Source organism: Bos grunniens, chromosome 3 (genome assembly GCF_055505025.1).
Source record: "Bos grunniens cultivar Pamir isolate PY7600 chromosome 3, Bosgru_T2T1.0, whole genome shotgun sequence".
In the NCBI taxonomy this organism is placed as follows: Eukaryota; Metazoa; Chordata; class Mammalia; order Artiodactyla; family Bovidae; genus Bos; species Bos grunniens.
The window spans coordinates 89,712,303-89,725,717 of record NC_141167.1 but is presented as its reverse complement, the minus strand read 5'-3'; the positions used below and the strand labels follow the sequence as shown (position 1 = coordinate 89,725,717).

The 13,415-nt window shown below is 42.9% G+C and overlaps 2 protein-coding genes across 25 annotated transcripts in view; one reads left to right on the top strand and one right to left on the bottom strand.

The window, feature by feature from the left end:
- Positions 1-5,789, bottom strand: part of RAP1A (RAP1A, member of RAS oncogene family) — an 82,347-nt gene extending 76,558 nt beyond the window's left edge. For 2 of the 6 annotated variants that reach the window (XM_086391816.1, XM_086391818.1), the window contains exon 1: positions 5,608-5,789. The gene's annotated coding sequence lies outside the window, so the exon portion shown is untranslated. Of the gene's footprint in view, positions 1-5,283; positions 5,424-5,607 lie in introns of those variants that run through there. The other 4 variants (XM_086391813.1, XM_086391812.1, XM_086391817.1 and 1 more) reach the window with 3 other exon arrangements.
- ADORA3 (adenosine A3 receptor) overlaps positions 5,326-13,415 on the top strand; it is a 154,705-nt gene continuing 146,615 nt past the window's right edge. For 4 of the 19 annotated variants that reach the window (XR_015160659.1, XR_015160654.1, XR_015160655.1 and 1 more), the window contains exons 1-2: positions 5,326-5,962; positions 11,408-11,536. The gene's annotated coding sequence lies outside the window, so the exon portion shown is untranslated. Of the gene's footprint in view, positions 6,248-6,298; positions 6,439-6,673; positions 6,867-11,407; positions 11,537-12,267; positions 12,322-13,415 lie in introns of those variants that run through there. The other 15 variants (XM_086391799.1, XM_086391801.1, XM_086391797.1 and 12 more) reach the window with 12 other exon arrangements.

Below are 13,415 nucleotides of genomic sequence, written 5' to 3'. Positions count from 1 at the left end.
ACAATACTTGTCTAGAACAGAATGACTATGAATTTAAAAATATCACGAAAAATAGTGAATGAATTTACTCTCTGGATCACACATTTGACAGATCTGAAATGTTCAGTCTGCAATAAGAATTCCTACTATTACTTAGAATCTTATATAAGTGGCATCTGGGCTTTGTCCAAAGAAACAGTTGTACCCAGTTTTTTGTGTCTCTTCAACTTTATACTTTTGTCACTGATAACTAAGCTACAGTTCTGAGTGAGTATAACATAGCACTGCAAACAACCATGCATGTTACAGGCATACATATGTACTTGTGGATTCAAAGTCATCTCAAGCTTTAATTAATCCAACAGTGTCTTTTATCAGTTATGTGTAGTTTCAGTTCAGTCACTCAGTTGTGTCTGACTCTTTGCGACCCCATGAATCACAGCACGCCAGGCCTCCCTGTCCATCACCATCTCCCAGAGTTCACTCAGACTGTGTGAGTGAACACACACAGTGTCCATCGAGTCAGTGATGCCATCCAGCCATCTCATCCTCTGTCGTCCCCTTCTCCTCCTGCCCCCAATCCCTCCCAGCATCAAAGTCTTTTCCAATGAGTCAACTCTTCACATGAGGTGGCCAAAGTACTGGAGTTTCAGCTTTAGCATCATTCCTTCCAAAGAACACCCAGGGCTGATCTCCTTTAGAATGGACTTAGTGTAGTTTAGTACATTCCTATCCTTATGAGATATAGCCTAATTTAAATATATTCTGAAACCAAACAAAGAATTATGCATTTAATCCTAAATTTGGTTAATTTTACCATTCCACACTTTGAACCACTCTCTTATCAATGTGAACTAAATAAATAGGGTGGAGATAGGAAACTATCTCTATCCCTGGAAAAACTGGATATGCAAAGAAATCTTCTTTTCCAGATTTATCTAATCTAAATTTATACAGCCTAAATAAGTCATTAGAACTTTAAAAAAAAGCTATTAGTCTAATAATTGAAAATAATTTCATAGAACATATTTAATCCTCCATGTGTATATCATGTACTTCTGAAAAATTATAATAAAAGGATGGTTTTTAGACCACTTAACAAAAGTACACTATCTCAACTCCACCTTAACCATCATACACAATTTCCTTTGCACCTTTTACCTCTAAAAGGCCTATTTTCAAGTGGAAATGAGAGCAGGGCACAGTTCTCTGCTGAACTGCTTAATGGATCAGAACACTGTGATAAACTAAATTTATAGGTTCAATACTAATCTGGATCTTTTAACTCTGAAACAAACTACTCTCTTAATCAGTCATCTCAAAATTGAATGCAAACAGGATTGGAGAGAGCATGTGTGAACCTTCATTGCATACTCATAACCACTATTACAAAAATTCAACATGTAAAATGGCCAATACTTTCTCTGTATATGAAAGTGAAAAGCACAAAAAACTACCATTTGTAATCTCCAAATTTCAGACACAAACAAAAGGGAAAAAAATGGACCCTTCATCTGTCTCAGTAACATAAGAAAGCTTAAGTATCTTTATTTTAAACAGTAATCATTTCCATAAGATATGAATTTGGCATTAAGTCATATAGCAGTATATGACATCAGAACGAGCAGAAAATACTTGGCAATATGCCATAACTCTTTTTAAAATTGATGAGTTCAATTTGAAAGGAACATTAGGAGGAAGTAAGTTTATGTTCACAATTTTAAACTTACCACAACATTAAGATATAAATGCTTTATACAAGATATTTCTATTGACCTTCTAAAATGAGAATTTTAGAACTGGGAGCTTAGAGGTTATATGAGGTTCAATGGACATTTGCTGGGTCCCTAGCACGTGTGAGACACAGTGCTCGGTGCTTGCAGGTAAACTCCATTGGCTCAGCCCACTCGCTTTATAGATGCTGGAGTTTCTGCTCATGTCAAATCAAGCCTTTTAGACTTCTGAATTAGAAATGCTGAGCAATGCCATCACAATGGTATAATTCTATTAAAACAGACTGATACTATCCTTCCTCATAATCTAAATAAAATTTCAAAGAGGCAATGTTGACTTAACAGAAACAATAGTCTCTGTGTTTTGAATAACTTACAAAGAATTACAACAATTTAAAAATTCAACTGTGAGAGTCCTCAACTAAGTGCTAGTTGCATAATTTACTGCAAAGAACAAAACAGAGGCTATCAGAGATTTAAGATTCTAAAGACATACAAAACAGAAATTAACCTAATCGCTGATACCATTGAAAAGTCCTTTTATAAGAAAAAAAGAACTAATATGAAAAATTAGGTGCTTGACTGGGATATCTATTCTTTATAAAAGACCACCAACCATATACTAACAAAGTTCTTGAGTAATAGTAAACACTGACAAGATTTTAAGTTATTTAACTATGAGATCACAAATTATGACATAATATAAAACTTCCTGAGGGCAGAGACCCTGTCTAATTCAACTGTTATCCCCAACAATTAGCACCCTGTTATTAAAATGTTAGAGAGTTGAACGAACGTTATGAACTCATGTGAGCTACTGGAAAATTCAACCTAATGATCTAAAAGGTCTCTTTTTATAATTCAAATTGTTTAAGTATTAAATAATATTCACTCAAGTAACATTGCATGAAACTTCAGATCAACAACTGTGGCTGTCACTTTAGTACAAACTACTCTCTGAAGGAATTAATAGATACACCAAGAAGACAAGTATATTTATATACTTTGATTCAGTAGTCCTTCTGGAAATCAATTCCAAGGAAATATTAAAAAAGAAAGAAAATGTTGCATACACAAAAGTGTTCGTTTCATTGTTATTTTCAATAAGGGGAAAAGGAAACTATCTATATGCCCAAGAACAGGCAGACAGACTATTTTGCAACCATGCAAAAAGGTTTAAAATGAACATTAACCTCCTAATTGGTCTTTCTGCTTCCACTCCCTGCTGCCTTCCCCAAGTTGATTTTCACATAGCAGCCAGAACAGTTCCCATAGACTTAAGTCAGAACAGTTCTCTCTTCTACCCAAAACCCTCCAGTGGTTTCCCATTTCATTCAAAGTAAAATTCAAGACCACTGCCTACAGGCTTTACAGTGGCCGCAGCCACTTCTCTAATCTCAAGCTCTCTCATTTTCCCTCCTGCTTACTGGCCTTCTCCAAAAGGCCAAGTACACTGAGTGGTCTCTGCCTGTTATCTTCTTCCCCTAGAGAGCATAAATTCCTCACTTTCTTCAGGTCTCTACTCCAGCATCATGTCTTCCCTGGCTACCATTCCTTGCCACTCTCTGTACCCTCTAACCCCACTTTACTCTTCTGCATATTTCTTACCATCGGACTTATTCTGTATTTATATGGTTATGGCCCATCTCTCCTGATTAGTATATAAACTCCATGATAGCAAGGACTTTGTTTTATTCACATAATAGGCGTTTAAAAAGCACTTGTTAAACAGATACTGAATACTGATACAATAATTATTAACTACACCAAAAACCATGCATATAAACAAACTTGGGAGAGAATAGGAAAAATGATCTGTGAACCTTTTTTAGTGATCATATTGCTAACGAGTTTAAACAACAAAAAATGTAAGTCAGTCGTGATTATGATTTTAAGCTGTCAATAGTGACTATGACAATCTTATCTCCCTCAAAGCCATTTGTTTAGAATTATGAGAACTTTTCCCATAAAACTGTTAATAACAATGAGTCTTAAAATCTTGTTCCCAAAGACCCAAATAAGTCTGTGAGGGTAGACACTCATGCTTGAGGTCACACAGAAAGTGAACAAAGGCTTCTGAACACTTTTAATATAGAACTGAATAATACTCAGAGTTTACATTTAAGACAAGCACCCATGGTTGGCTTCAGACAGTCCCTAAAGATGTAAAATTCTGTACCTAAATGTCTATTACTTCTTTCCTGAGGAGAGAGTCTATATGTGCATTTCATTATATTCTCAAAGGTATCAGTGGCCCAGAAAAGGTTAATAATTACTATTTTGTATGTTGGAAGTGAAGTGAAATCTAATTTGAGCTACCTCTCAAAGGATAGAAAATATATAAAACCAAGACACATCTTTGCAATAACACATTTCATTCAAGAAATACCAAGTGCCTACCATGTGCCGGGCATGGTGTGATTTTGAGCACCTTACACTTAACCATATTTTGTAGCACATAATTCAAAATACATAGGAAACAAGATTCACTGAAACACCAGACTAAAAAGAAATCCAGCGAACACAAATATAATTTCAAACAGAAAGTGGTATAGGAAATCATAATACAGACAGAAAGGAGCTCAGGGCCTGATTTAGTGCTTATTATGTCAAAATATCCACAGATACCAGTTACATCAAAAGAAAAGAAAAACTACACACACGTGTGCCCACCCCCACACACTGTGACAGGAAACCAAAATAAAGTTTCCAAATCCTGTTTCCAGCAGCATCCCTTCTGAGACTGCCCTTCAGCATGCTTTTGAAGGTAGGAGCTTCACGTTAAAACTAAAGGCTGATACTTTACTCTTACTGTGATAAAAACAAAAAGAATCACTTCAAACCCAGCAGACAGAAAACTGTGGCCACCTGTACGGCTGTGACCCATTAACCTCCTGCCCTGTTATTCCCTTTCTTTTTATACCCCACTTCCTTCAAAGCAGTGACAGAATGGTCTTCCCTCCCAAAATGGAATGACTCCTGAACGCTAGTTCTTTTTCCAAGAGGTCCAAAGGTCCCCTAAACTCTGCTTCTTAGCCCTGTGAGTTGATGTCTTCCCCTCATCTTTTCCCCATAGCAGTAAATTACACAATTCAGCTGAGGACACCGTCCTTAACTTCCTGAATAAGGGGGCAAAAAGACACTCCTACCAGTCCAGCCTGAAGGAAAACAAGAATCACACGGTGACCTCTTCCCTAACAAAATTCAGGGAGGAAGCAGAGACCCAAGAAAGGCCACGCCGAAAAGACGAACACATGGCATGCTACGGAAGACGCGGGGGACAGAGGGCGGGAAAGGGGCTGAGAGGTGGAGTGGGGTGTAAAGATGTCAGCTCTGTGCGCTAGGGGAATGAAGAAATGCGAGATCCCGAACCCTGACAAGTGAACACAGAAAGGACACCGCTCCCGTCTACCCACACTTCTCCAGCAGTCCAGCGAGGTCAGAAAATTCACCCAACCCTCCAACTCCCTTCTTCGTGTGCCCCCCAAAGGGTGAAATGGGTTTGAAAGAAGAGCTGACACTAGTCAGGGTACAAGCAAGAAAAAAAATGAAGCGATGTCCAATCTAGTACCTCTCTCAGGCAGCAAGGGGCGAGGGCACAGTGTCCCGGGAGATGGAGAGGGAAATGGGCTTGTGCCATGACACCTCGGGGAGTTGGAGGGTGGGGGACACAATGTCCTCTTTCTCTCCCACACCCGGCCCGGGCCCCTCCCGTCCCTCTCCCGCAGGCCCAGCCACAGTCGACCGGCTCGGTCCGCGGGCGTGGTTGGCTCCGGCCCCGGTGGCGGCAGCCGGGCCTCCCCAAGTCCTGGCCCCTCCCGCCGGCCAGGCCCCCGGGCCGCCGCCCCGGACACCGAGGGAACACGGAGGAGGAAGGGGGAGCCAGGGGACTGACCGGCGACAGGAGCCGCCTCGGCCCGGACTCGTCCGACCCGCGCCCCTCGCTCCCTCTGGGGCCGGCTCCGGTTCCCCGCCCCTCACTCACCCCCCCGGTCCGGCACCTCCTCCACCTCCTCCTCCTCCTCCTCCCTCCTCTCGGCCGTGGCTCCTGCTCCGGCTCTACGCGGCGACGGCGGCGGTAGCGGCCTCGAGAGCAGCGGCGGCGGAGCCTCCAGAACGCGCACGCACGCAGCACGCAGGCCCCGCCCCCAAGTTCCGCCCCGCCCCTTCGAGTCGGCGTCTGCAAGGTTTCGGCCCCGCCTTCCCCACGGCTTTCCGGAGTCCGCTTAAAGGGGCCGCGCAGGAAGGAGGTGGAAGAGCTAAGAACGCCGCGGGGGAGGAGTGGGGAGCTTCGGCTTTTAGCTTGGGCTGGGTAGTGGAGGGGGGAGGCCGGAAATGAAATGAGAAATGGTTCGAAGATTCGGGAGGAGAAGAAGTTTGGAGGGAATACGACCATTTGACAAGTACTAATTGAGCATCTAGTAGGTACCAGGCACTGTCCTAGGCACAGAGAATAATGGAAGTAAAGGCCTTTATGGAGCTTGCGTTCTAGTGGGAGAGCAGAGACAACAAAGAAATAAAAATTTCAGAAAGTGGTAAGTGGAGTGAAGAAAAACAAAACCAGGAATAGGATGACTTCATAGATGGCCAGGTATTGCCCCTCAGAGGAGCCCTATAAGCACATACGCTATGACATGAAGGAATAAGCCTAGCAAATACCTCGGGAGGGGAGGGGAAACGGATGGGAGTCTACCAAGCTGAAAGAACCTCGGCTGTACACGCAAAGGTAGGGATAGCCCGGCATGTTGCAGGACCAACAAAAAAGGCTAGTATGGCTGAGTGTAATCAGCTAGCCACAGAGCAGTAGTAGGTTGAGAGAGGTGATGGGGGAGGTCAGATCCTATGGAGCCTTATGGGCTGTTATTAAGAGCAACAGAAAGCCATGGGAGGGTGAGCAGAGAAATGACCGCATCTCGTTCACATTTTAAAGAGTTACTTTTGCTATTATTTGTAAAATACAGGGAAGCACAGATGTCTTCAAGGAGGGACCAGTGAGGAAGCTCTTTGTGGTCGCTTGGACTAGGATGGCAGCAGAGAAGGCGTAGAAGGGGTGTATCAGTATGTATTCAGATACACTTTGAATTGGAATGGATTTGGCAGAGAATGTGAACGAACAAAAGCTCATCGCTGATTTTTAAGTTCAGGACCTAAAGGGTGAGTTAGTGGTGGTATTATTTAGTGAGCTGGATAAGATTTAAAGAGAAGAAAATTTGGAATGGGGGAAGTAGGAATTCTGTTTCGTACGTTACATAAAGTGCTTGTTCTACATCCAAGTGGAGATGTTGAGTAAACAATTGTATGGATATATGAGTCTGAAGATATGAATTTGGGAATCATCAGCACATAGATGCTTTTTAAGCCTTAGGTCTTACATAAAATCACTTAGGAGGGAGAGTAGCTAGTGGAGAGGACCAAAATGACTTCCAACCTTCGGAAATTCTGTAGAAGAGGAGAAGGAACTACCAGATAGGAGCCACACCAGGAGAGGGTGGAGTGTTGGAAGATAAGAGAGTTGTTTCAGGAAAGTGGGAGTGATCAGCCTTATCAAATACTGTTGAAATAAATAAGGTGAGGACTGAGGGTTTGAACACTGCATTTGACCTGATGAAGGATGCTGATGTCCTTGAGAAAAGCAGTTTCAGTGAAGTCTGATTAGGGTGTGTTAACAAGAGATGGGAGGTGAGGAAGAAAAGTGTTCATAGCAAGTCTAATCAGCTCTTGAGGACCTTTGCCCTCAGGATCCACTGAGAGAGAGGAGTACTTGGGATCGTTGTTCAGTCGCTCAGTCGTATCCAACTCTTTATGATCCAATGGACTGCAGCGTGCCAGGCTTCCCTGTCTTTCACCTGAAGCTTTCACCCTGTCTTTCACCATCTCCTGAAGCTTGCTCAAACTCATATTCATTGAGTCAGTGATGCCATCCAATCATCTCGTCCTTTGTCCTCCCCTTCTCCTGCCTTCTATCCTTCCGAGCGTCAGGATCTTTTCCAATGAGTCAGTTCTTCACATCAGATGGCCAAAGTACTGGAACTTCAGCTTCAGCATCGGTCCTTCCAATGAATATTCAGGGTTGATTTCCTTTAGGATTGACTGGTTTGATCTCCTTGCAGTCCAAGGGCCTCTCAAGGCTTATCCAACACCACAGTTCAAAAGCATCAATTCTTTGGCACTCAGTCTTCTTTATGGTCCAATTCTCATATCCGTACATAGTAATAGTAGTAGTGTTAGTCAGTCGGTAGTGTGTGACTCTTTGCAACCCCATGGACTGTAGCCTGCCAGGCTCCTCTGTCCATGAGATTCTCCAGGCAAGAGTACTGGAGTGGGTTGCCATTTCCTTCTCCAGGGGATCTTTCTGACCCAGGGATCGGACCCTGGTCTCCTCCATTGCAGGCAGATTCTTCACCATCTGAGCTGTAGGGAAGCCCCCAAAAGACTACTAGAAAAACCATAGCTTTGACTAGATGGACCTTTGTCAGCAAAGTAATGTCTCTGCTTTTTAATATGCTGTCTAGGTTTGTCATAGCCATTCTTCGAAGGAGCAAGCGTCTTTTAATTTCATGGTTGCAGTCACCTTCTGCAGTGATTTTGGAGCCCAAGAAAATAAAGTCTGTCTCTGTTTCCATTGTTTCCCCATTTATTTGCCATGAAGTAATGGGACTGGATGCCATGATCTTTGTTTTTTTTTTTTTGAATGTTGAGTTTTAAGCTAGTTTTTTCACTCTCTTCTTTCACCTTCATCAAAAGGCTCTTTAGTTCACTTGTTATTTAGGGGAGGTATTTTAAAGATAGGAGTTGTTTCCTTATGTTGGTATGCTGGAATGATCCTTTAGAGAGGTAAAGGTGATGGTGCAGAAGATAAGAGGGGTCAGCTAGAGAAAGCTTGTCCTTCAGTAGGTGAGAAGCAATGGGACCTAGCGTAGAAGTGGAGGAGTTGACTGTGGATAGGAGCAAGGACAGTATTTTAGGAGAGAAGGCAACGTTTATGGGCACAAACACAGTGAGGTCAGGTAGTAAATTTGGTGATGGCTTATTCAGGCCATGTCTGTCCAGGAAGCATGTGGGAGCTGAAATCCAGCCTCTGTTTTTCCAACCAAGTTTTGAGGCCAAATCAACCTGGAGGAAGGGGCACCTTTTCTAATTCCTCCATCTGCAGAGGCAGTGCCTTTTAGAAAATCCTCCGTATCATCACATGCACACATACAAAGTTTGTGTGCTTCTTTTCCCAGTTTGTACCAAGTATTCTTTGTGCAAGTTGCCTCCGTGGGTTTGATAAGGTAGATGAGGGCTGTTGAGCTTTCTTTTATTCTTAGCAATAGAAAGCTGTGAGTAGGGAAGGGCTGTTGGGTATATGAGATGGAAGCTGTGAGAAAGATGGAAGAAGTGAGAAAGAATTCCCTCCAAGAGTGGAAGTGTAGTATGGACAAGGCTGAAGGTCGTCTTGAGTTGGTGGTCCTATATTTGAATGAGACCACTCAGCAAGGTCGTATGGTTTTTCTCCAGCCACATTCCATAGCTTGCGGGGTTGAAGGAGAGGTAGATTTGGCCAGGGCTGGGTTTTGCTGATGGAAGTCCTGAAAAGGGGAGGAGTATAAGGCAGGGAGTAGTTATAGTGATAGGCCTTAGAATCTAAGCTGGGAGGGAACAGCTGTTTTGCTGTTGGTCGCTAAGTTATGTCTGACTCTTTCTGACACCATGGTCTGTAGCCCACCAGGCTCCTCTGTCCATGGGATTTCCCAGGCAAAAATGAATACTGGAGTGGGTTCCCAGAGAGCAAGTAAAAAAGCAGTGGGGTCAATGGTTTGGTGGTCCCTGTAGGAAAGATTAGTTCAAGAGAAAGCTATCAAGTAAGTGGAAGCGAGGGGACTTTCCAAGAATTGAGCGTGGGAAAGGGTGAGTGAGGTGTCTGTGAGAAATGAGGTCCAGGCAGGTACCTCGGAGTTGAGGGAATACCAGACTCTTGGGCTCCTGTCTTGTCACAGTCCTTGTGATCCACTGACCTGGGGGAGGTTGAGAGCAGGGGATTGTGTGGCTTTATGAGCCTTGGGAGAGTCCCTTTTGCCCTGCTTTACTCACCCGAGCATTTGTGTAGGTACTTTGTCCTGCCTGATGTTTGACGGAAACTAAACATCTTTTCTCCTTACTTCCGCTTTCCTGCTCCTGGCATTATCTTTCTCAGTCATTCATCCACCAAACTTCAGCCACCTTTAATCCATCTTCCCCATCCCTGCACCCAACTGACCCCCAAAGTGCAGTGATCAACACCATCCAATAAAACATTCTGCTGTGATGAGAATGTTCTTTATCCGCATATCTAATACAGTAGTCATGTGGCTATCGAGCATTGACTGAGGAACTGGATTTTATAACTTGTTCAGTCGCTCAGTCATGTCTGACTCTTTGTGACCCCATTGACTACAGCACGCCAGTAACAAAGTTTATAACTTTAGTGTACATAAATTCAATTTAGATAGCCACATGGGGCTGGGGGGTACTGAATTAGACAGAGTTATAGACCTTTCCTACCCAGTGTCTTTTCCATCTGCCCCTGCCTCTGTGTCCCCATTGCCACTGCCCTCGGTCAGCTACTGGTTACCTCTCATCTAGACTTTTGCTGTAGTTTCCTATTTGGTCTTCCGCTTAGTTGCTTTCCCTTCAATCCATTTGGTGTTCTTGCCAGAACCATCTCCCTAAAGCAGTGGCCAGATCACAGCTCCACCCTATTTTAAAAATTATCAGTAGTTTCCTGTCAAATTAGGTAAAACTGCTTAATCTGACATTTGTCCAGTTGAATGTCCCTTTTCCAGCCTTACCCTGCACTGCCCCTTTACATAATGGAGTGCTGGTTCTCAAGCAAAACTGAACTGCTTGCTATATTTCCTACCAACTTTTTACAAAGCAGCTAACTCATTTGCGTAAATTGTCTCTGCCTGGACACATGCCTCCCATTTCTTCTTCCAGACCCCAAATCTGTTGAAATTCTTGAAGGCCTGTCTTATGTAGCAGTTTGTACCTGGAAACGTTTCTGATTGTTCCTCTCCTCCTAAATACAGTTTCTGGTTTTTGTTGGTGTTGATGTTTGTTTGTTTGCTGTACTGCATGGCTTATTTCCCTGACTAGGGATCAAACCTGGGCCCCGGCAGTGAAAACACCAAGTCCTAACCACTGGACAGCTAGGAATTCCCTACAATTTCTGTTTTTAACCTCACCTGTGGTACTCATAAGTTGCCTTGTCATTTATTTTATGCATTCATTGTATTGCTGTTACAAAATTTTCCTTCTTACAGATCACTGCTTTCTGTATCATTGCCACTTTCAGTGTCAGTCTTGTACCTGATATATATGAGGTACTCCTCAATTAGCCTGTGAATTGAGTTCTAGAAGAACATTCATGCTCCTTAACTCTAAGAGTGGTATCAGTAGCCCTAAAAGAGAATGTCTTTATACCTTGGAAGAAACAAAGAGAAAAAGAAGCAGAAGGGGCCAAAAGCACTGATGTGACAATTGAGAATTTCTTAAGTTGGAAGGCCAAGAACTCTTGGAAATTAAAAAGAAATGAAGGAAAGAAGAACAAGCAGGAAAAAAGTGATGAAATGGGAAACAGCCATTCAAAATAGTTAATAATCCTGACACATCTTGATTCCCTGTTCTTGGAGGATGTCGGAAATGATATGGAGGTGGATGATTCTTTGTTCCAGGACCCGGAGGAGGATGAGGAGGATCTAGGCTACATTCCTGCTGACCCTGACGCTGCCTTGACCAACTGATGGACTACCCCTGTCCTCGAGCGTTCTGACTGCCACAGCTTCGGTGGCTACGCTGAGAAGGTGGTGATTTTCCTTTCTTTTTTTCCAAGAAAAAATAATTTTTAGGAAAATCTTCTTCTGATAGCTTTCGTCATTGAACTTAGTAAACTGATCTTAAAATTAAAAACAAAAACAAAACCAGGAGATTTTCTAATATGAAATTCCAACTTTTGAAAAGAAACAGACTGTGTTTCTTTTCATGTTACTATTTGCTGAGAGTTTCTTCCAAATGCTTCCCGCCTTTTACAGGGTAGTTTTACAAGTCACTTCTAACCCATAATCCTAGAGAACATGGGCATGCTTGGAATTCGCAGGATCAGTTTAGCTACTCAGAGGGTCAATTTATGGAAAAGGCCTATAAGAGCCATTCAGATGGTGATACAAATCAATAAAAAGAGGTTTCCATCTAATAATTGTTTATAAAATGTATTTTTAGACCTTTAACTCTTAGAAACCTGAAACCTGAGAACAGAATTACATTTTCTCTGTTCCACAGTACGAAATATACTTTTCCTGTTGGTGCAGTGGTTTTAAGGATTTGAACAGCAGGTGCTATGTTTTACACACAGAAAACACAATTCACATGTGTAGGACCTTATATCTGTTTATTCAATAAGCCTTAATCAAGTGCTTGCTCCTTGCTAAGCACTTACACTTGTTACCAGATATACAAAGAAAGAAAAAATATGGTACTTGCCTTCAAGGAGGAAACAGGGTAAAACTCTGACTGACATTGGTATATCATTTTACAGTTTTCCAAATGATTCCACGGTACCTAATTTAATCCTACCAACAATGTCATTAAGGTAGGTATCAGTCTCATTTTGAATTAGGGAAAGTAGTTCAGGGTGATTACAAGAATTGTAGAGAAGTACAGAGCTATTAGGGCTTAGCAGGTGGTGCTAGTGGTAAAGAACCTGCCTGCCAGTGCAGGAGATATAAGAGATGCAGGTTCGATACCTGGGTTGGGAAGATCCCCTGGAAAAGGGCATGGCAACCCACTCCAGTGTTCTTGTCTGGGGAATCCCATGGACAGAGAAGCCTGGCGGGCTACAGTCCATGGGGTCTCAAAGAATCAGACATGACTGAAGCAACTTAGCATGCACACGCACACGGAGCTATTAACTGGTGGGAAACTGAGCTGGAACTCAGATCTATGGGTGTCAGAACATTGGTTGAATTAGAATGGAAGTTTCCTGAGGACAGGCACTTGATCTGTTTTGTTCATTGCCATATTTCCAGAACCTAGAAAAGTACCCGGCATATAGTAGTTTCTCAGTAAATATTTCAGGAATATGTGTATGTGTGTGTGTGTGTGTGTGGTATGGAGAGAGAGTGAGGGGGGCAGTGGGTGAGGGAGGGAGAGAGAATACAAGCCAAACATCGAAATCATTAGCATATCTGTATATTTTAGTTATGTGCTAAGTTGATCTTTTCTGTATTAGTGCTGTCCAAAGTGTGGCCCACAGACTGGTGCTGGTCCACAGAATTGCTTAATACCAGTTGTAGTTCACTGAGGCTGCTATAACAAAATATCACAGACTGGATAGCTTATAAACAACAGAGATGTATTTCTCACAGTTTTAGATACTGAAACTGAGATCACAATGCCAGCATGCTCATGTTCTGGATAAGGCCTTCTTTCTGGTTCTTATTGGCACCTTCTTGCTGTATCCTCAACTGGTGGGAGGGGCAGGGGGTCTCTCTGGCATGTCTTTTTTTGGCTGCACAGGGTCTTCATTGCTGTGCAGGCTTTCTATGGTTGTGGTGAGTGGGCTACTCTCTAGTTGCAGTGCACAGGCTTCTCATTGCAGTGGCTTCTCTTGTCACAGCGCGCGGGCTCTAGGGCATGCAGGCTTTCGTAGTCGTGGTGTGTGCGAGCTCAGTTGCTCCATGGCAT